This window comes from Meriones unguiculatus, chromosome 1 (assembly GCF_030254825.1).
Source record: "Meriones unguiculatus strain TT.TT164.6M chromosome 1, Bangor_MerUng_6.1, whole genome shotgun sequence".
Classification (NCBI taxonomy): Eukaryota; Metazoa; Chordata; class Mammalia; order Rodentia; family Muridae; genus Meriones; species Meriones unguiculatus.
Window position 1 is genome coordinate 94,912,342 of NC_083349.1, and position 24,380 is coordinate 94,936,721.

Consider the following 24,380-nt stretch of genomic DNA (forward strand, 5'->3'; position numbering starts at 1 on the left):
GATGAATAACAGCTCTCCTTCGAGGTACATAAGAAAATCTGTACTGCGTAAAGCAAAATACAGACTACAGTGAAGATTCACTCATGAGAGGGTGTTCTACAGTAGACTGCAGTGTTGCTTCAAATGGACCTTTCAGTGGTTACAGCACTTGGTCAGGTATATGCGATTTACCCTATGATCTAAAACAGTCTTGGTGGTAGACCTTATTTAAATACCCATGAAAATACGTGCGTTTCTAACTAATAGTGTTTTTAAAAGTGTTCTCTCAGGCCAGTGAGATGGCTCAGTGGCTAAAGATACTTGTTACCAAGTGTGACACCCTTTGTTTGATCACTGGGACCCAAATGGTGGAGAGAACCAACTTGTACAGGTTTTCCTTTGATCCCACACATCCTATGACTTTTATGCATGCACACCCACAGACATAGTAGCACACACACACTAATAAAAAAATAAAATGCATTTCTTTAAAAGCTTAGTATTATATTTTGAGATAGGGGGTCCTATATAGACCAGGCTGCCTCTGCCTCCCGAATGCTGGGGTTAAAGGTGTGTGCCACCATTCCTCCCAGTCTTAAAGAAAATGTAATTTAATAAATTCCCTCTCCACTTTTGTGTAGGCACCATATACTTACTTAAAACGGTTTCAGACAGACCCAAGCACAGTTTATGATGTTTATTCCTGGGCCAAAAGTTCAGGCAGCTTCCCAGAATTTGAGAAATAAGAGTTCAGATTGGTTAGCTTGGCATGTCAGACCTCTAACATCCAGCTTGTCCCCTTTTCATTGTTCTAAGCAAGCTGAGGGCATCTGCCTCAACAATGTCCATGCCATCCCCTTTCCTAACGGCTTTCCTTGTCCTTCTCCAGCCTCCCGAAGTCCTAAGAAAGGTAAATCCTCACTGTCTTTTAAGACCAAGGGTCATCTGAACAGTGTATGATGTTCTGTTTTTCAAGGCCTGTCAGCCTCCTAGTTTACCCTAGCTCAAGTGAACCTGGCCTTCCTGGAAAGCTCTCTGGGCTCTTGCCTACTACCCAGGCCTTCAGAGCAGTATTACGCTTTCTCGGTTGCTTTTCCTTTTTTCTGTTTCTTTTTGTCTTGTTTTGTAAACCCGATTAAAAATTCCTCAGGGCCTAGAATTATCTTCTATATGATTTTTTCTGGGGCAGTTAGCATCATAGTTAATACTTATTTGTCAGCTGTTGATTATGGGCTTTGTGTCTCAGGACCAGGGCTTGATGGATTTGTAGTCTCTAAGATGAACTATTTTCAGAACCACTGGGTACCTTTGTACCAGGTTTCATTTTTGGCCTGTCAGCACAGTAGTGGAAAAGCTCGACCTAACTCTGCCCAGAACATCTAGTTTCCAAATCTTTGCATGAGCAGAATGGTGTTACAGTCACATACTGGATCACTTTGCCCAGGCACTGGCAGCTCTTTCTCATGCTGACTGGCTGACCAATGGCCAGTGTTCCTCAGATCTCATTTCAGCTTTCTGGGTTATTTTTTATTTTTAATTAAAGGGGAGCTTATTTCTAAGACTTCTTTTGGACCAAGGGCAAGTGAATATTCATGAAATGTTTGCTTTCTTGACTTTAATTTACTTCAGCAGGTGATAACTTAGGTGGGATTATGTCTTGACAGTGATCCGACAAGGTTCCTGTTCATGGTAGTTATTGACTTTTCCAGTGTTAGCCGTTTATAGATAACATGGAGCCAGCATCCTAGAATTCACACCATATAAGGAACTGGCTTTCTTTTAATTCTGTGTTTTGAGTTTGAGAAGTTGCATATTTTGCCAAGTTGGGACTTTGAAGCCTGCAGTGCTTAACTCATCTGATCTGAAAATTACTGGTGAAATGGCTGCCAAATGCAAAGCCAAGTCTAAATAGTGAGCTGCCTAGTATGACTGGCACAGCATGCTGTAGGCTTCTGAAAGCTCATATACACCAGAATAAGGATTTTAATAAGCCATTGCAGGCCTGTACACACCGTGGACAGTCTTTCACATTTACATAGCACCTTTGACACTGCTGTATATGTTCATTCATTAGTTTATTGTTTTTGTTTTTCTTCTAGGAGCTAGACTTGGTGGGAGGCTCATAGGAAACAATAACAAGCAATCGTAAGATAGTTTGGCTCTGATTGTTGAGACAGGGTCTCTTGTCGTCCAGGTTGGCCTGGGATGTCCCTCTCAAGTCAAGTGTGCACCACAACTCTAGTGCTCTTATTGTCTTGATGTTTAGTCTCTAGCCGGGTTTCTCTTAGTGTGTCATCAACTTCTGGGACTTTGTCTCCTTCACTGTTGTATCTGGGGCACCAAGGGCGTCCTTTGCCTGACATATCTCAGAACTTTGGTATTTGACTGAGACTTGAATGAAAGTCTTCTGTGAAGGCTTTAAGTATTGTTGTGAGAGTACATGGGCTGCCTCTTGTCATCTGAGCTTGTGGGGATGGATCAAGGAAAACGTCTCAGAGCAGAGAAGGATCTGGGGGAAAATATGCCAAATGAAGAAGAGCAGCTTGGGATGAATGGGGGACATTGCCAGCCAGCTTGAGGGCATGGGAGCAGGGCGAGTGTTTTAAAGTGTGGGTTTAAGAGGATTAGGTTTGTTTTAGGTGATCATTTTGGCTGCTGAATGGAGACACGCTGTAACTGGATTGGAACTGAAAGCTGAAGGCTGGGAGAGCGGTACATTGATTTGAGAGGTTTTGTTGGTTAGAACAGTATAGACTTGAAACTCAGGCTTTGGGATTTCATGTACCAGCAGTTGTTTGTTTGTTTGATTGTTTTTTTTAAATTGAGAATCAGCATAATACAATTTTTTCAAAGTAGAACCTTTCATTTTTTTAAATAAGAACATTAAACTACTTGGTCACAATAATTTCATAAAGGATATTTCATCAGACATATATACCCCAAGTTCTAAAAAAGTTAGCCATTTAAACTTAGCTTCTCCCTGCTTCTGTGTGTGTATGTATGTACCTATGTATATATGTATATCTGTATCTCTGTTCTTCCCAATGACTTACCTCATTTGATCCCACTGTTAACTGGAAAGGGTGTGTAGATGAGCACAATTATCCTTGTTAAGTAGATGAGGAAACTGGATTCAGACTTACCTACATCATATATCTGATGAATAGCAGAACTGAAACCACCATTCAAGATATGGGAACCCTCACACTGTTTTGGTTTTGCTCACAATTTCAGGGAAGAAAGGAGAAGGAACCCTGGCCTCATGGTGAGTCATATCTTTCAGATCAAAACATATATGACCTGTCCTTAGACGAAAACAGAATTTTAATGATGACTTCTTGATTCATCTTTATCTTGCAACATCATGCATTACCAATCCATGAACTTGAGTAACCTTACTAAGTAGGCCAGAGGATGCTAAGTAGCTTTTTCAGCTGTATTTTCATTTCATCCTCTGCTGCTCTTGTCTTTTCTATAAATAAACTTTGACCTTCCTTCTCCTGAGTTTTGCTTTGAGAATGGTACTACATGGTAAGGTTGTGTGAATGTGTAGGGTATTTATATCCTGTCACCACTTTCTTGTTTTAAAATAAAAAAAAGAATTTCAATCTCTTCTCTAGTATGCTTGTAGATTAAATTTGATACATATAAACTTAAAAATGGGATAAATTTTATAGCAGTCTTATTTTTTTTGTAGAATGGGTGAGAAAGGAAGTGGATAAAGAACAAAATTAGACTTAAGGAGGGAAAAACTGAAGCAATAACGATTTGAATTAGACAAAAGGAAAAACATGTGAAGAAAATATGTGTGGGCGCTTCCCTGAGATGGCTTCATAAACAGCACTGCTGTGCGTCAGAGTCCTCTGACCTATGAAACACTGGTGCATCTGAACTCATTGAAAATAAAGTAGGTACCACATCAAAACTAGCATTAATTTTTCCTTCAACTAGGTATTTTTGCTTAATCTTTCTTTATGTCAGTCACTTTTTTGCTTTCTGGCATATATGAGATTTTTTTTTTTGAAACCTTTTAAGAGTGATACATTAAATTATTTCAATGTAAACTCAGCCAGTGATCAGTCCATTGTAATTAATTATAAAATAATGAAAGAACAATTTTCTTTTCCAAGGATGAAATAAGTACTTACTGTAGTAGTTGCGCCTTTTTATGTCTGTGTTCAGGCTTAGAAGTGTATGTTTTTACTACCAGAATAGACACATCAAAAGGAAACATTGTTTTCTAGTAATGGGTGGGCAGAAGAGTGTAAAAGCAGCACCATGTTCGTCTCCTTTAGTCACTTTGTGTGTGTGTGTGTGTGTGTGTGTGTGTGCACGTGCCTGCCTGTCTGTCTGTCTCTCTGTTCTTATAAATGCTAACTATAGTTATCCCGTTGGGTAGCTTCTCTTTTTTGGCCTTTGATAATTAATATGTCCAGTGTTAAGTGAAACAATTTAGTGTTTGATCCCTGAAAATTATAGGTGTTAACTTTTTAAAAATGCTGTGTAAAATTTCATGACAGACTTAAAATCAATCATTTTTAAGTATATTTTATGTATTTTGAAAAGCTATCTGCACCGTGAAAAACAAGTTAGTTGTATTCTCTGATCAGTTGGGCTCTGGTATGTTGACCTTCATAATAATTTATACTAATATCTGCTTTCTTCCTTTCATCTCCTCTTCAAAGTAGGGAGGAAGGGGAAGAGGACTGGGGGCAGGACCCAAGGCCAAAGAGCAGTGGTTTGTAATCTGTGGGGAAGGAACAAAGTTAGATTGTGGATGTGTTATCTCTGTTCTCACAGAAACTCCACTGAGCAGGCATGACTATTCCTGTCTTAGAGAAAACAGATGGGAGGGCGGTGGCAGGGACAGGCAGATCTCACACACACACACACACACACACACACACACACACACACACACACACTCGCTGTCATGAGCAGTCACTCTGCTGTCATGAGCAGTTCACACTGGCTGCACTCCTTTTCCACATAAGTTCCCTCATTCCTGACCCAAAGCAGAATATAGGAAACATGGTTTCAGATTTTATTTCCTGTATAGTAGCAGCTTTTTTTTAAAATAAAATTTTCACATTACTTACAAAAATTGCCATTAGAATAGACTTAATATAGAAAAATATAATACTTGAACTGCCTTAGTTTTGTGACATGTTATTTGATTTGCCTGAACTCAGAGCATTTTATTTTAAATATAATTACTTAATGAGGATAGACGTTTTGCTTAACATTTGTGAGTTGTATATGTTTTATATAGGAGTAATTGGAGTATTTCCATTCTCAGGATATTTACTGAGCAGTGTCTTTGCAAGGTTGGAGCGACTTGTTAGAGCCCCAGCGTCAGTGAGTCCCTTTTGAAAAGGAGAGGTAGCAGTGCACAGTACTCTTGACAGCTCTTCTGCCAGGGCAGTGAGTGCAAGAGATGGTCTCAGGACCAAGGTCATGAAGTCAGAAAGGCTCACCGCGGTGTTACCAGCATTGTGACCATCAGGTACAGCCCGTAAAGACTGGTTCCCTGGAGGACTTCTTGCCTCTCTCCTGCTAGTCTCCATTTCTTTGGAGTCATGGCTGAATTGTGCTGGGGGTGAAAGAAAAAAGTAAACTTTTAATTTTGTGCTTAGAGTAGGTGTTCTTCAGAGTCACATAGAAGTTAATTTGTCTAGACAGGTCTAAACTACAATAGAGCATATCTTTTAATAAATACCCTTGCACCATACTGCTTATCCAGGTGGTCTTCATTTAGGTCCTTTGCTTGTTGCTAACCTGCCTTCTGGCTTGTACTTGTATAGATAGCACTTAGTGTTTCTTTTTCTAACTGACAGAATTATTGTTTACTATGAGATGGAGGGGAGTTGAGGGGAGAGAGGGCACTCCATGTAGATGTGTTAGGAGGAAAAAAGAAGTACTATAATAATACCAAGAATACTGTCTATTACAGTCAGTAATAGAGGAAAAGTAAAAATTCAGAAAGGACTTTATTAGAAGCAGATACAGAGATCAGGAACCAGAAGAAAACAGAACAAGATGAGGTTTTGTTTTGCATCTTCTCTCCTGATTTTTTTGAGCCTGAGTGACCTGTTTTTCTTGCCTTGGCCTCCTGAATACTAGCATTACAGGTGTGTGCCTCCTTGCCATACCTAGAATGATACTCTTAAAGAAACAATGTGAACGTAAGGAAGTATAAGAAATTTAAAATATGATCATTCATGTGAAATGTTAATATGTTGACAGAAGGCAGGGTGAAAGAACTCTTGAGAAGTTGAACTAAAAAGGAGGTTGAGGAGGATACGGGAGAGAAAAAAAATGAGATAATTATTCCAGTTATTCAATATCCCGTTTAAGAATTCAGAAAGGAGACTAAAATGTAGATAGAAAAATTATGGCAGGCATAGCTCATGAAAATGTCCTGGGACTGAGGAGCAGGAGTCCCAACACAGTGACTAGAAGATGGCGCACACCAGGTACTCACATTGAGGGTTGACAATAGTGCTGACGGGGGACCCAATAATTTAGACCCTGAGAATGAAGCACTGCACAGCAGTGGCCTAGAAATTAATGGAGCGGGCTACAAAGGTGATGACTCAGCACTTAAGAGACCTGTTCCCACAGGGGACCCCAGTTTAGTTCCCAGCACCCACATGGTGGCTCACAACCAACCAAAACCCCAGCTCTGTAGGATCCCAGGCTCTCTTCTGCCAACATGGGCATCAAGCATGCACATAGTACACAGACATACAGACAGATACAACACATGAAAATATTTTTTTAATTACAAAAAAATTAATGGAATGATACCCTTAAAATTCTGGGAATATATATATTTTCATTCCTGCTTTTCTGTATTTGGCTAAAATTATTACCCAAACGAAGATAAAAAGAATGTATTTTTATTTTTAAAAATGTGTGTTTTAATTAAGGACAAGGAAGATAGTACTTTTTTTTTTTTATTCTACTACTGGGTCATAAGTATGGCATCTAAACATCAATTAAAATAATCTGGCAAACAATATTATTCAACTGGCTTATGTTTGCCATTCTTTCAGAACAGCAGAAGATACTGTAGTACAGTTTGGTGTTGTATATGTATATATAAGATCTCTATAAGGACAAGATTTGATATTTTCTTACCTTTTTTAAATGAGCATATATTAATTGTAGTTAATAGAAAATTCAGGGTAAAGAAAAGAGACTTGATTTATTCTTTTATTTAAAAAAAAAAGTAGGCAATGCGTGGTTTGCGTGTCTCCTCCCTGGTGGGGTGTGTAACTAAAGAGAAAGCACTGCCCCAGCCTTGGGGGACGTGGAGTCTGGTTACTTGGGAAGACAGACACGGAAGGGAATGGGAACAGAACGCCCAAAGCCAGCCTCCGTGTGATTTCAATGGGCTGCTTTGGGGCCTAGTGGATGGTGTCTGGGATCCGCAAAGGTGGCAGCCTGACCTCAGAGCACTCTAAGAACTCCGTTTTCATGAGAAGAGCAAACACAAGACTCTGATCTGAGAATGTCTAATGTAATACAATACGTTTTATTTGCATTTCAACAGAAACCAACCTGCTTCCTCCCACTCCCCCCACCCAGCCCCTTATCCCAGGAGCCAGGGGTTACGTATTTTTGCTTTTTTTTAAATTAATATTAATAAAAAAAATGAGCTATACTTATTCCAGATTATATTTTTGGCTTAACAAATGGCTAAGATGTTCAATAGTGTTCTTTTTCCAAGTCCAAGGATTGGCTTTCCTTTCCCCCTTTGTCTGGAGATCCAGCCAATCTGTGGAAACTATTTCATATTTTGAGTACTTGTGGACAGGTGTGTGGGGAGACTGAATTCTCTGGTCTGAGATAGACCACTGAGTAGGGGCTTGCTTAATTCTGTGGCAGAGGAAACTCATACTGTATATTGAGTATTCTGAATCTTCCTGTACTTAGTTGTTGTGAAAATATCTCAGTGGACATCACATCCTACTAGGTATGGACAGCATTGAAGTAGAGTAGATTTTACTTGTTGTCTGTTTGATTTTTAGTTTGGTTTTTCTTTGTAAATAAATCTTGGCCTGCAAATCCCCAGACTTTAAAAAAATGTTCTGGGGGAAATGGAGCATTGAGCTTTATTAAGAGCAAATACATGTTCCCTCTCCTTTTCTGATTTAATTTGCATGAAAGTTAGAAGCCTAAAGGGAGACAAAGGAGGTCAAAGGTATTTTATTGTGTTGGTAAGATTCTCTTAATTTGAATACAGAAGAGACAGGAGGCTTAGGACCAAATGGAATTATCTGTGGTCCAGTGATCTCTGGAAATGCTTTGTGAGAGCAGATGAGTAGATTTTTACAGATTGGGTTGGCTGCTGGTTTCTCTGCTAATGTCCTTGTTTAGATTCAGTGGGTGGTCCTGACTCAGTGTGTAGAAGTAAGAAGCTCAGGTAGGGAACCTTTATCTGACTGGACCAGGCTGACTGACAGTATAAAGAGATTGCTGTCTGAGCAAACCACAGGGGCATGAAGTCCTTTGAAAACTGACCTGTCTGGGTCACACTTTGTCCTCAGCTTGCTAAACAGCTGCCTGGCCTGGAGTAGGGGTACCTGCCAGCTTCATAGAAAGCTAGGGTAACTGGTCCTGTACTGCACCCAACTTGTGTTTCCATCTTAGGAAGCGCACATAATTCCTAATGATTAATAATTCAAGTAGATATTCTTTAGGGGTAGTTCTTAGTTCTAGCATGGTCCTTGAATTCTGGAATTGTGGTGTCTCACCTTCCCTTGTATGGCTTGAGTTGGGTTAATATTAACCTTAATATTAATTAATATTAACCTTAGTGAAAATATCTGTATAATTTAGGATAGGAATTTAAGGGTAGCAGAGAGAATTAAAGATGATAGAAATACTGGGCTTTACGTGAATCTATTAATTCTTAATGAATGAAATAGAAATTGCTAGATGACAGCCCAAAAGTATGCTAGATAAGCAGACAACAACTGGAACTTCAGTGCATGTGCGGGGTCTGAATAGCAAGTTCAGTTACCCAGTGAGAGTTGGATCTTTTGTGTATCCAGAGGCAGGATGATGGGATGTGAATCCTCTGATTGACAAGACAGCTTATTCTTATTTTGGGCAGGGTTTGTAGAATGGGTTGCTAAGGGAACTAGAAGGAGGACGGTTTTTGCTAAGTGCCTGTGATGCTCTGTCTTCCTGGATTTTGGGGTTAAAACAGAAACAAGGATGTTTAGGTGTCGAGGAAGCAACATTCTAGTGAGGAGATAATTTTTAATGTATTTTTTATTTATTACAATTTATTCACTTTGTATCCCATCTGTAGCCCCCTTCCCCTCCCAATCCTGCCCTCCCTCCCTCTTCTCCTCCCATGCCAGTCCACTTATAGGGGAGGTCCTCCTCCCTTTCCATCTGACCCTAGCCTATCAGGACTTATCAGAATTGTCTGCATTGTCTTCCTCTGTGGCCTGATAAGGCTGCTTCCCTCTCAGGGGGAGGGGATCAAAGAGTTAGCCACTGAGTTCATGTCAGAAACAACCCCTGTTCCCCTTACTAGGGTGCCCACTTAGACACTGAACTGCCATGGGCTACATCTGCAAGGGTTCTAGGTTATGAATGACTCTTGAAAGTCTCAGAAAAGACGCCTGTGCCCAGATTTTTTGGTTCTATTGCTCTCCTTGTGGAATTCCTGTCCCCTCCAGGTCTTTCTAAGGAGATAATTTTTAAGCATGCTTCATTATACAAAAGCCAAAGCTTGTGAGGTAGAGAATAGCGGGAAGTAGTAAATGGAGTGTCATCCTGCTTAAGCCAGAGAGGCTAGAAATATGGGGATGATGGGAAGTAAGGATTGAGGGAGCATTCTGCCCTGAAAATCCTGCAAAATCTTAACTGTACCCCGAAGCTCATGGTTGTAGGACCTTTTCCTATAAGAAAAAGGAGACCAACCTGTGATGGGTGACATCATAGCCGTGCTTCCTCCACAACAGTTGCGGGTTTTTTTCAGTGCAATAACACCTTCTAGCATGATGACATGCACATAACATACTTTACCATCTCTACCATTTTTAAATGCACAGCTCAGTGATAGTAAGTATGTTAACATTGTTATGTCATTATTATTACTACCCATCTCTAGACTTCTTTTTTATCTTCCAAAAGGAAAGTACCATAAAACAGTATCCTCCATTCCCCTAACTCCTGGTGGTCACAATTTTATTCACTTATTTTAAAAAATATGTAACAAATTAATTTTTAATGTGCTATGATCAGATTCATACCACATCACAAAATTTTTCTGAAATATAGAAAAGAATCTTGAGTCTCTTAAGAGGTATGATTATTGTATGGTGTACGGCCCACTCGAGGCCATTGCCAGACTGTCATGTTTTCAGCAACATAGCTACCGAGCCACAGATTTGCAAGCACTGTCCTCAATGGCTTCTACAAGGAGAGTCTTGGCTCCGTGCCTTTGATGGTACCATGTTCTTTCAGCACGTACACCACAGCTTCATAGGAGTAGCCACTCTTGCTCTGGATGCTACAGAGCCTGGCTGTGGGGCATTTCCAAAGAGGTTTATCTAGAAAACAAAATGTGAACTTACAAACCAAAGTTATAATAATATTTACCTTAAACTAATAGTTTGTTTACTTTTAGATTTTTCAAGACAGGGTCATGCTATGTAGCTATGCTGTCCTGAAACTCACTTTGTAGATCAGGCTAGCCTCGAACTCACAGAGCTCCCCTGCCTCTGCCTCCCAAGTGCTGGGATTAAAGACATGCACCACTATACCTGACTTTTTTCCCCTCCTTGATGCCCTAGTTGCATATGCTAGGATGTAGCACAGCCAGTTGAGCATTGCATAAGCTGGGCTGCTGGAACACACCTGCATTCAGAGAAAGCAGGTGCAGAAATGCACACTGTCCTTGGTGACTTTGCCTCTTTTTAAAAAAGTATTAGGTGCTGACAGTTTTTGGATTATAAAAGTGAAGTCATAAAAAGAACTACAGGCAACCAAGGAATGCTGAGAGCAGAAGAAATAGTCTTCCTCAGGGAAGAACACTTGAATTAGTTATCTCATATCAAATGGTCAGATCTGAAACATATACATACAAGTAACATTACATGGACTGAACCAGTTGTATTTATAGCAACAACTAAAGGAAAAGAAACCATGAATTTGAAAGAGAGCTGACGATGAGGTTATGGCAGACAGCACTGGGTATGGTTGGAAGAGGGAAAGGCAAGGGGAGAAATGATATAATTATAAAAAAAAGTATAAATTTAAAAAGTCTTTGTATTATAAAAAGAACCAAAATTGTGTATCTCTTACATATCTCATTCCAAAGTAAAGAAAACTCAAATTGTAAAAATAAAGCGAAGTCATAAAGTTCAATAATGCTGGCTTTCTTAATTGCCCATGTACCTTTTTACCTGACAGTGTTGCTTCTTAATGTGACTTTAGGTCTTTCCTAGTGCCTTTCATTCCTCACCCACCCCATTTTCCAACTGCTTATCTCATTTTTTAATATTTATTGTTTTTTTTGTGTGTATGTGAATTTCACATCATGTACCACAATCCCACTCATCTCCCTGTTCCCTTGTACATGCCTTTCACCCTTCCAGTCTTCTCCCCAAAAAGGAGAAAAAAACATCTCACTGTGGAAGTTATAGTGTGTCCCACAGTATACTCTTTGTCCAAACTTCTTTGCTCGCAAATGTTTATTGTAATGAGTCATTGGTTCGAGGCCTCTGGCTTCTGCTATACTATCAATACTGGATCCTCATTGAGACTCCTTTGGGTTATTCTGTTGTTGCCCTGTATCATGGAGATCCTGCAGCTTTGGATCTATAGGACCGGCCCCTTCATGTGCCTGGAAGTTCATAGATGAGGTAGAAATTGGGGTGGGCCTTTGTGGTGTCACATAGGTCCCTTAGGCTCAGCCAGCATTTCTTAAACTTTTGTTTCCGTCCTTTAGACACAGTCCCTCCGTGTCCTGCATCCACCTTGGTATTCTTCTCTTTCTTTCAGTGAAATTTCTACTTTAGTCATTCTCCTTTTCAGTTCTAGAGTTTCTTCTCTTATTTATTTAGGCTTTTCTCTGTGTAGTGATCTGTTTTGTTAATGTATTGTTTCCTTGACTTTCTCCTTGTCTTTAATTCCTCAAACATCTTTAAGACAATTGTTGTAAAGTCTTTGTCCAGCCAGTCCACCCACTGGTTTTTCACAGGGAAAATTTGTTGTATTTCACTGTGAATAGGTGATACTTTTAAGATTCTTTGTGTGCCCTTATGATTTTTCTTTTTTTTTTAATCTGTATATTTTAATCTACTCTAAGTTCAGTAGTCAGACCCTCCCCTCTCTCAGGGTCACCGATTTCACTGGGTTTTGCTTGTTGAAGACTGTGTCGGTGCTGGGAATCAGCCTGAGGTAAACATAAGTTCTTTTTAGGTCTTTTATTGCACGAGCCTTCTCTGGGTATGTGGTCTTACCAGCTTTCAAAGCGGGAGACACTGGAGCCAGGTTTCAACACATGATTCTTTGCACAGAGGCACTTTAGACCACATACAAGTCCAGCAGGTAATCTGCTAAGGTGTTATAAGTCGCTTAGATACCTGAAGATGGAAGCTCTGAGAGACAGAGGAGAAATTGTGTGACCACAGAGGCAGAGACTGGAGTAATGAATGTAGCCACAAGCTAAGCAATGTTGGTTATCACCAGAAGCTGCAAGAGGTGAAGGTGAAATTCCTTCATCCAGCCTCCAAAGGTACCCTGCTGACAACTTCAGTACTGATTTCGGATTACCAGCCTCAAGAACATAGTAATTCAACATAATAAAGTAACTCGTATATTCCTTGTTACCGACTCTTTTCCACAGTCTAACTCAGTGCCTTTAATTATAGCATTTTGCTGTACAACAAACCACCCTAAAATTTAGTGGCTAAAATAAAAGTTTATAATTTCCCACAATGTTATGGGTTGCTGGATTCAGCCACATTGTTCTTTTGTACCATGTAACATCATTTGAAATGTCATCTGAGACCTCAGCCAGGGCTGGCCAGTCCAAACTGACCTCACATTCGCATGTCCAGTCCAGTTATGTCGCAGTCCATAGAAGCACTAATGACTGGAAGCTGATGGGACTTCCTAGCAGTACCCTGGCAGTTGGATCTTTCAGGGGGTGAATACAAAGGTAGCCTTCCCTCTCAAAAGCCCAAGACTGTCACAGTGCCATGTTCATGGCCTCTGTTAATCAAAGCAAGTCACAAGGCGTTCTGGAGACAAGGAGTTGGGAAGTTAACCTACCTCTTGAAAGAAAGGAGGAACTTACACCCAGGGTAAAGGAGGAGCCTGCAAGCAGTCTAGCACAGGTTGCTTACAAATGACTACTCAAGCCAAGTACTACAGTTTGAGTTCTTCATTCTGAGAGTTTTGAGGTGTGCAGAGGTGCTGCTGTGTACATGTGGAGGTCAGAGGCCAACTCATGAGAGCTGGTTCTCTTCTCCAACTGTGAGGGTCCCAGGGATTAAACTCAACCTGCTAAGCTTGGGAAAACTGCCTTCATCTGAGGAGCCATCTTGCCAGCCCAAGAAAAAAATTTCACAGAAACAATTTCTTATGAGAAAAAAAAGACCATATAACCTGCTGAAATGGAAACTTGCACATAAGGGGAATTTGAGAAAGGAATACTGACTCTCCTCCTGGCAGTGAAATGAGTGGAAATGTGTTTCCAAGTCTACCCCTGGACCAGTGACTTCCCAGGAGGACAGCTAGCAGCCAGAACACTTTAGAACCAAGAGTTCTCTTTGGATAGAGTACTTTAATAGCCAGTTGAGCTGTTAGGGAACTCTCCATCTGTAGAGCAGCTTCTGAAAGGGAAGGGTTAGGAAGCATTCAGCAAGTTCAAGAATCTGGCAGCTGTCCCCAGAGGATAGGAAGGGAAGGCATGAGAGAAGACTGGGAGATGTGATCCATGTTAGCACTTTCACAGAGGTTCTGAGGCCCAAGGCTTTCCTTGGTCCTGTTAGAGCCACTGCAGGGGTTACAGAGGCTTGAGGGTTTGGTTTTGTTGGTGTGAAGGCTCAAACCCAGGCCCTTGAATTTGCTGCAAAAGTATTCTGCAGTTACATCCCTACCCACGAGCTTGAATTGTAGACTGGGACTCAAGGACTGCTGATAACATCCTTTCTTGATCTTCATTCTTTCTTTGTTGTTGTTCTTATTGTTTAGACAAAATATAAAAACATGATGGTCTCCTACTTGGAGATCCATCTGCCTCAACCTCCTGAATGCTGGCATTATAGGCATATACCAGCATGCAGTTTTATCTCTTCCTGATTGCCTCATAATTGATCTCTTTGTGCACTGACCCTCTGTCACTGAAGAGTATGTGCTGGTGTCAACCCATTCAGGGTTGGGAGTAAGGTTCTAAGAACAGAGGCAAAGAGCCAGATGTACAGCTATGATCTCAGAACCTGGTGAGGCAGAGGCCAAGCCTACCAAAGCAAGTCAGTCCAGGATAGCTAAGGCTACAGAGAAACACTGTCTCAAAACACCAAAAAAAAAAAAAAAAAAAAATTCTGATTCCAAATCCCAATATCTTTTTACCAAGTTATTTGATCATATCCTTTGAAATTCCCATGTGTGCTTTGTCTTCTTTGTAGGCTTGTTTCCATTTGGAGATGTTGTTTTTCTTAAGATGAGCTTGCTCTTTTATCAGCAAGCACTGTGGCAAGGAGACAGACCCTTAGCTAAATTTCTCTCCTGGGCTGATTTTATTGGTCAGAATGTAGGGAGCAGCTCCATTTTAATAGTTTATTGGGTTACTATTTGAAACACCAACTGTAGACCTCCAGCTTTTTGCCTTCAGAGTTTATTTCCTTATAACAACAGAGTTTATGGTGTTTGCTCCATGGCCTGTGAGTAAGTCAAAGCTGGGCCCAGCCTCCGCCTTTTTTGCTGTTTTCTGTGCAGAGCCTCAGGCCTGCTTGCTTTTGCTTGCCCTTGCTTGCTTTCTTTTCAATCCTTTGTGCATTACTCTATTGATCCCTCTTCTGAGGTGATTGAGAATGATGTGACTGTGTGTATGTGGACTCTTGGGGGTAACTTCATTTTCTTGGATTCATGTTTAATTAAAAGCCTTTTTCCATTGCATTATTGTTTACATAGGGATGCCTTTGTTAAAGCTCCAAAACATAGACTTGTGGCATTTTAGCTTTCCCTTTACGTGGCAGATCTTAACTACAGAGTTCCTAAGAGAGATTGACGCTTGATTCAGGTGAAATCTTAGTGGGGACATCCATGTGTGGAGGACTACTTTTGAGAGTCAGTTCTTACCCTCTACATTCTTTCCAGGCTGGGTCTTTTCTTATTTCTGCTGTATAAAGCCCAGGTTAACTGACCCACTAGTAGCCAGGCATTTTGCCTACCTCTGTCTTCCATGTGATGGTGTAAGTGCTGGCATTACAGATATGCACTTCTACATCCAGCTTTTTACGTGGGTTCTGGGGACCAAACACAGGTCACTAGGTTTGTACAGCAAGCACTTTTACACACAGAGCCATCTTAGTGTGTGTGCTGTACAGGTGCCCGAGGAGCGCAGAAGCATCTGGAATCTCCTGAAGCCAGAGTTATAGGTACTTCTGAGTCACCTGACGTAGGCACTTGAAACCAAATTGAGGTCCTCTATAACTGTAGTACATGTTCTTACTGATTTTCTAATTTTTACATTTTTATCTGTGTATATATCTGTGTAAGTATATGCTATATGTGTGTGGTCGCCCTCTCAGGCCAGCGGTAGTTTCCAGGCAGTTGTAAATTGGGTGCTGGAAACTGAGCTCAGGTCCTCTGGAAGAGCAAGAACTCTTAATCTCAGGCCAAGTTTATTATTATTATTATTATTATTATTATTATTATTATTATAAGCTGTTAAATATTAGGCTGGATTCAGAGTATTACGAAGTGGCATAAGCTCAGGTGCTCTCACAGAACTCAAGGGCGAGAACTGCAGCATTACCATGACTAGATGTGGAATGTATAGACGGACCCAGTGACAAACAGGACATGGCTGGAGGAACAACCACTGTCCACAGCATTTAGCAAAGGGAGTTAAGCCCTTTCATGTTGGTTTCCTGGTCAGTGCCCTGAAGGAAGTTCTGAACTCAAGAAGAGACCCAGAATATGTCACCGTACAGCTGCTTTCAAAGGTGGTTTCAGGACATGGAACTGGGTGTGTTTTGTTTTGTTTGAAACAAGTTTAACTATGTAGCCTACTAGGCTGTCCTTAAACTTACCATCTGCCTGCCTCCATCTTCCAAATGCTGGAATTACAGGAGAGTGCCTCTATACCTGGCTGAAACTATTCTTGATGTATCAGTGTAAAAAAAGCAGATCATAAGATAATATATAAATAAAAGAGAGTTACAGATGGACACTTAAAGACTAATGACTAAACTTAGTAGGTTTGTGTTTTATATTTTTCCTGTGGTATTTTATTATATGAACTTTCTTTCATAACAGAAGTAGGGTTAGCTAGGAGTGCTGGCACACAAACTAATCCTAACACTCAGGGGTCAAATACAGGTGGGTGTCTGTGATTTGATGCCAACCTGGTATACACAGTGAGTTCCAGGCTAGTCAGGGCTGTATAGTGGCCCCTGTCTGAGCAAGCAAAACAAGTAAGGATAGGGGCTGTAGAGACGGCTCACAGTAGTTAAAAGCACTTGCTGGGGCCTGGGTTCCCAGGGACATGAAGACCATGGCCTGGACCTTCACAGACAGTGCTGTCCCAGGTAGTACTTTCTGCCACCGCCATTGCGGCCCCATGCCTGAAGAATGTGGCCATCCTGGGGCCAGGAGTGTTACAGGCAACAGGGTCTTTCACATAGCACAGCCATGTCTTGCCCCTATACCACCTCTTCCTGAGTATAGAGGAAAAGTATGTCTTGGGCTGATTCCTGAGGAAGTTTTCCAGTTCCTTTACCTAAAACTTGATAGAACTGGGCTTCACTTATATTTTTTATCCCACAGAATATGTGTGACTACCCCAGAGACCTTTTCTCCCATATCACTAGTAGGGTTGATTGTCTGTGTGATTAAGAAATAGGGTGCCCGTGTTAGAGACTTTGCTGAATAAACTTACTGAGCAAAAACTTGCTCGACTAGACGTAAAGCAGTTGGCCGCCAGACAAATCCAGGAAGCAATTAGTATGGCACAGCAGGCGCTGCCTCAGAAGTGCCGTTACCTCTCTGACGTTCAGAGAGGTAACATTGCCCTGGCCTAGGAGGTCACTTATCGGGAATGGCTACATAGAGCATATAAGGAGGTGAAGAATCGTCTGGACTGTCACATTCCTGTACAGAACATGGCGCTAGAGCACATGATAGACTGGGTGAAAAGCAGGTGGTGCAGAGCATTTCTGCACAGCAGGAAAAGCAGACCGTTTTCCAGTACAGTGAGCTGGTCACAGAGAAGGCTCAAGCTCAGCCAGTTATGTGAATGAATCTCTCAGATGGGAACGGCCAGAGAGTTAACTGAAACGGGAACTAGTCTGTGTGAAGAACTCTTTCTATATTGCTGTCTATTGAAATTACAGTGTAAGAAATGATCTAGGTCCATCTAGTGGCTTAACCCTGTTGGCCAGTAAGGTATTTTTGGTCCTTGCTCTGTGTCTGGAGTTGTCTGGTGATCACTTTTGAATAAGCAATTTGCAGCAATTTGCTGTGTGACTAAAATTACCAAGTTATAGTTTAAACTTGTAATTAGTTATACCATTTTGGAATAAAATGACATTTGAAACAAAACAAAAAACTAAACCAAACAAAACCAGGATTTAGTTCCCACCACTCACATGGAGGTATACAACTACCTGTAACTCAACTTCCTAGGAATCCTTGAGCTGCTATATGTTATGGTTCATATAAACTCATGCATGCAAACACAGACACGCATAGATAAAATAAATTAAAAATCTTAAATCTTTTTAAAGAAAGAAGTAGGCCTAGCATAATTTTAATTACACTTTTAAAACCAGTTGGTGCTAAGCAAACATTCTATTAGTTTATTAAATCTCTGTTGCCTCCCTGCTTTGTTCCAAACATTGGCCAGGCCTTGTGAAGTCCGCATTGAACAGGTGAGGTAGAGAAGTGCTGCTTGACTCCCTTTACCACAGTGATGCTGATGCAGAGTGCTGCATGGAATGTCTGTGTTAGCAGAAGGGCCTAGCAGTCTTTGCCTTTGTGAGTTAAATTGATATACAACAGATTAACAGTTAAACAAGCATTTTAGATTGGAGGATTGCTCAGTGGGTAAAGCATTTTTCCATAAAGCTGATCATGGGCAAGTGTGTATGTAATCCCAGCACTCCAATGCTGAGATAGGACATGGGGACAGTAGAATTGCCTGGAAGCCATGGGCCACCTAGCGTGACATACTAACTACAGACAACAGAAGACCCTGTCTCCGACAAGGTGGGATGCAAGAACAGTCTCCTGAGTTGTTTGTGTATGCATACATTCCTATAGTCACTAATACACACAAATCTATATGCACAGATTAATAATAAAAACTGAAATTAAAAACATGACAGTCCCGCATATTATCAGACTTGAATAAGAGCAAGAGGATTGAAGCTTCTTTACAATGACAGATAGAAACAGAGACAGTTTTCAGGTTAAGGGAGGCCTAAGGGAGAAATTTCTGTGGTGAATGAAGATAGGCATCATTCACACATCAGCTTGTCTCTAAGCAGTCCTTTTGCTCATATGCATATTGTCACTAATACAGATTTTATTTATAGATGTAAATGTTGTAGTATAAGTTTTTGATAGTTATGCCTTTGACTAGTTTCTCAGAATAGCCAGGCTAGCATATGCCTATGAAGTATATTTTGGAGTGCCATGTCTGATGTCCTGTGGTCATATTTTGAGGAAGTTTTGGCAGAAGCCCCAGCAAGCATCTTTCTGGTTGGCTGACATGACCTTACCTGCTGAGACCAAGATTAACATAGGTCTCACACGGTCTGACAGTGTGTCAAAGCTGCTTTGCTCTCACCTTTGCCCTGGCTTCTCTGTTTTTACCCATGTCTGCCTGTCTTACTCCACGCACAACTTTTGAGTTGCCTTTTCTCTTTCTAGGAGGGTGAACCAATGGCAGGTCAGCTTTTTTCTTTTTTTCTTTTCTTTTTCTGTCCATCCCTTCTGTTGTTTAAAAGATTGCTGAGCTAGTTTTGAATACATAGATGAACAAGTTTATCTTAACTGCCTTGTCTGTCCCTAAAGAACTCACCTCAGGGCTTCTTATGTCTGTGGCGGTAACATCAATCAGCCTGTTTGCATTTCGGGGTGAACTAGAAATGAACTGTTTGTAAACCAGTGGGAAAAGCTTTATCTGTTTGTGTTTAATAAATGTCAGGTCCTCACAGGATGTCTCAGTTTGTTAATAGTATCAGTTTTGGATTGCCAGTGAGGCCTTGGTAGGATTGTTTTGTTGCTGTCTTGATTTTGATTCCTTTTTCATTCTCTGTCTATTCCTTTGCTTCTCTCACTCAGCACGTGCTTCTTAGGGGTTCTTATTTGTTTTGAGATGATAGACTTCTCTTTGTTTACTTGGGGTTTTGGTGCTAGGGATGGAACTTGGCCTCACATGCTAGGCAAGTAGTGCTTTAGAACCAAGCTTCAATCCCAACCCTTGCAACTGCTTATTGGGTACCAGCTGCAAACTGGGCATTATACTTAGTATCTGAGAAACAATGGGAAAAAGAAAATCGCTTTAGTCTCTGTCTGTGAAGATAGTATACTCTGGTGGGAGAAGTAGCTGAACAGGAAGCTGCATGTATGACTCGCTGTAAGTGCTGTGAGGGACGAGCAGTTGTAGTGCAGAACTGAAGAAGCATACCTCACCCAGATTCTTGGTGTGTGCATCTGTTTTTGTTGGCTTGCTTTAAAGCCTGTGTATATGACTTTGTGCCATGGCACACCATGTGTGGAGGTCAGATGGCAACATGCAGAGGAGCTTGGTTCTTTTCTACTAAGCTGGGCAGCAAGCACCTTTACCTGCTCAACCATTTTGTCAGCCCCACAACAGGGCATGAATGGAGCTGTTAAGAGGTGGATCTTCTAAGAGTTAAAGCCTCATTGGGAGACCATTGTATTATCCTTTGAAGGGAATAAAGTACTGGAACTCTGAGTCAGTTCTCATAAGAGCAAATTGTTATAAGAATAACCCGTGTCTTACTAGGGTTTCTGTTGCTGTAATATGATGCCATGAGCAAAAACAACTTGGGGAGAAAATTTTTATTTCAGCTTTTGGCTTTACACCATCGTCCATCATTGAGAGAAGTCAGAACAGGACCTCAAACAGGGCAGGAAACCTGGAGGCAGGAGCTGATGCAAAGGCCATGGAGGAGTGCTGCTTACTGGCTGCTTCTCATAGCTTCCTCAGCCTGACTTCTTACAGAACCCAGGACCACAAGGCCAGGGGTGGCACTGGGTATAGTGAATCCTACATAAATTATCAGTCAAGAAAATTTACCACAGACTTGCTCACAGGCCAGTCTCATGGGAGCATTTTCTCAGTTGAGGTTCCCTCTTCCTAAATGACTCTGGCTTGTGTCAGGTTGACATAAAAGTAACCTGATTTCTAATATGTTCTGGCTTCCTGTCTGATTGCATTTTTTCTTTCTATATAATCACAGATGTGATAACATCTGCCTCAGTGGCCTTACAGAGACAAGCTGATGCTGGTGCCATACCTGTGAACCTATCACATTGTGAACAGAATAAACTCTTCTCTGTATAGCTACCCAACCTCAGGTATTTTTGTTCTGGCAATGCAAAACCGCCTTGGAGTGGAGTTAACAGGCACGATGTCTTGAAGAAACTTGCCTCAGTCAAAAGCAGAAGGGTTATCTGGAACTAGCCTGGCACAGAGGTGGTAACTGGGGGGATGTATTCCCAGTGAGGTCAACATTTTCTGCAAAATGTAGACTAGAAAGAGCATAGAGTGTCGATGGCACTAAAGAACATTTCCTATGGCTAGTCATAAAGGTGGAAAAGAAAGAAATGTCTAGAAAGCTAAGTCAGCCATCAGGCTAAAGAATTTATGTTTTTTTCTCCGAGGAATCAGTAGGAAGCAATTAATTTTGTGCAGTTATTTGCCATTTAATGGGGAAAATACATTTACATGGTAGTTTCTGTTGTGTAGCAAATGAGAGATAAGCCTCTTATGTTCCAGAATTTACAGAAGATTCAGATGTAGTCTAAAATGGTGCCATGATCTTGACCTTTTAAAATAAGCTTCTGACACAGACCTGTACCTGCATCCCAAAGCCTTTGACCTCCCTCCACAGTGAGGCATGGTTCTAAGTGGTGGTTTCTCACACAGTGTGTCCATGGAAAGTCAGACGGCTACAGTAAGTTGGAGGCTAGGATTAGCATATCATCCAATACCTGGGGTCCAGGGTGCTAGAAATTGTTTAGTGACTTTAGTCAGCAATGAGTGGAGAGTGAATTAGGCATCTTAGGTTATCACTTCGCCCCTTTCATCCCCTACCTCTTGAGGCTCTGTTTCATGATGCATAAGCATTGATAATATTATAAATCCTTTGCGCACACTATGTAAATATTTAGCCCGGTCTTTAGGAACTTCTGGTGCATGCAGAGTTTTAGGAATACTTCCAAGCAAGTATATAGAGCTCCAATATGTAGTTCTTTCAGTGTGTTGTAGGCATAAGAAACTACATTTTCTTAAAGTAAGGGTGCCAAGAATGTTAGACTAGGACACCTGTTTTATCAGAGTCAAATATCTCTTTAGAAAATAAATTTTGCTTTTATAATACATAGTAGACGCTTTCTGGCCTATAGCATCTAGAATAACAACAACAGTATCAATATTGTGAGCTCTTTGTATCTGTGGGATCTGCATCCAGGAAAGCAACCAACCATGGATGGTAATATTTGGAAGAAACACTGTATGTTCTGAACATAGTCAGACTTCTGTTCTTATGATTATTCCCTAGACAGTGCAGAAGAACAATATGTACAAAGTATTTGTATTGTGTGGCTATGACAAGTATTATAAAAATGACTTAAAGGACTATGCTGCTCTGTTTCTATAAATTCTCCTGTCTGCAGGGGTCCTGGAGCCAGCCCCTCCTCCCACATTGAGAGATAACTGTGTATTTTTAAAAAGACATAATAAAACAAACTACTCAGCTCCTGGAAACGAAACAATTAGTCAAAATGTTTACAAAATGTGTAGCTTTGAGGTAATGTGCCTTATACCTCCAGGACAGACTGGTTAGTAAATATTTTCTAAGATAACTGAATGAGGTAATTTGCTGTTGGGGACAATTAGCTTCAATTCAATTAAAATAATGCCTTTCATCATAGAGTATTAACGTTCCGAGGCCCTTTTATCTGGCAGCATTGTGGCCAGCAGAGCCCAGCAGGTTATCTCTCAGGACAGTTTCTAGATCACAGTCACATGGTCTGTAAGTGACACTGCTTGTCTTCGTAACTCACCCGAGTGAGAGCAGACTGCTAGGGAATGGCTGGTTGCTCCGGCAGTTTTTAACTAGGCCCTCTGAAGGACAGATGTGCTGCTTCTGGTTTGTTAGTTAAGTGGAGAGTGTATATGGGCAAATGCACTGGCATTTCCTTCTGAGGTTGTTTTAACAGCTTTGGCCATTTTATGTTGACTGGTTTTCCCTTACTGATTGTTTCCCTGCAGCTCTTCATATGTTCTGGTTACTGAGCAGTGATCCTTAGATATATTATTAATCTTCTCCCCTTTGTAACTTGCATTCTTATTTTGAATGTAAAATATTTTCTTATTAAACATTTCAGTCTATCTAACAATGGCAAGAATTGTCCCTCGTTATACCCATTACTCAGCTTTAGCTGCTGTCAGTATTTTGCCTGTGTTAGTTCCTCAGTTTTTACTTTCCTGGAGCTTGTAGGCACCATCTCATTTTTCCTATAAATTTGTTTGGTGTACACAACTAAAGGAATTTAAGATGAAATACCACTGTGTAATTATCATATCCAACAAAGTTAATTCCTCAACCTGCAGACTTCCCTTGCTGTTGTACAGTCTCTCTGTAGTTTGTTTACCAGGGATCAGGTTCCTTCTGCACTTTGCGCTTAGTCTGTTTTAACTCATTCTTTGACTGGTTTAGTCTTGGAAGCCTTTTGTTTTGTAAACCTTTAGTAGAATTTGGCTGTTTTCCTCTGTGGTGCCCAAAATTTTGTGTGCTCTTACAATATTGTTTTGTTTGTTCTGTTGCTCTCCCATACTTCTAGTAAAATGGCATTAGAAGTATGAATACAGATTAATTTTTCTTTAGGTAAAATATATTATAGGTTGTGGTTATGACATGGGTGGTGCGTGTGTGTGTCTTACCCTCCATAATTTTTGTTTGTTTGTTTGTTTGTTTGTTTGTTTTTGAGACAAGAACTTAACTATGTAGACCTGGCTGGTCTGGAACAGACTTTCTATGTATTATTGGCCTCAAATACATACAATCCTCCTGTCTCAGTTTTCTATGTTCTAGGATTACAGGTATATAGCAGCATCATTGCTAATTTTTAAAAATTGAATTGTCTAGTATTAATTTTCAGCCCTAGCAAATATCAGTGGCTAGGAATCAGCAATTTGTGCCCACATTGAGCTCCGGGGACCACGGGGGATCTAAAGGGGAATGAGGTACTTGCCTGCTGTGGGCCGCTTCACAAGAGAAGAACTAGGAACAGGAGCCAGAGCTTTGGTGATGAGCATGGAGCGTTTCTGTCCTTTGTCCAGAGTGAGGCACCATGCCTCCCAGGGCTCTTCATTATGTAAGCCTCTTCGAGTAGAGTTTGTAGGAAAGGACAGGTGCTGCCTCGCTGTGCAGTTATTTAAGTCATGCGAATTTCTAGACAACTGTGTCTCAATGACATCCATCCCTTACTGCTTTCTTTTAGTGGTAGTGGTGCTTTTGAGACAGGATTTCATGAATTCCAAGCTGGCCTTGAACTCACTATGTAGCCAGCCATAGCCCTGAAATTCTAATCCTTCTGCAGGGTACTGGGATTATAGGCATGCACCCATATATGCAGTTTTATGTGGTTCTGGGTATCAAATCCAGAGCTTCATGGATAGTTTACTCTAGTAGTTCTTACTCTACATATGAGCTGCAACCCCAGTCCCATGAGATTGCCTTGTCGTCAGCTCTTTTCATTAATCTGACTGACAGATTAGGACTACATTCATTCATTTTGTCTAATACATTATTTAATTAATTTAAATAGCTGTCAATGAAATGGATACAACCTTCAGTATTAACATTAGCTGCAGACCTGAGCACCTGAGATTTAATATTCACCACACATGGTGCAAACCAAAAGGTTCCATGGTTTTCTAG

The 24,380-nt window shown here is 40.8% G+C and overlaps 1 protein-coding gene and 1 pseudogene across 1 annotated transcript in view; both read left to right on the top strand.

Moving 5' to 3' along the window:
- Window positions 1–17,489, top strand: part of LOC110558153 (ATP synthase F(0) complex subunit B1, mitochondrial-like) — a 29,342-nt pseudogene extending 11,853 nt beyond the window's left edge.
- Thada (THADA armadillo repeat containing) overlaps window positions 1–24,380 on the top strand; it is a 294,790-nt gene that overhangs the window by 99,140 nt on the left and 171,270 nt on the right. The window lies entirely within an intron of this gene.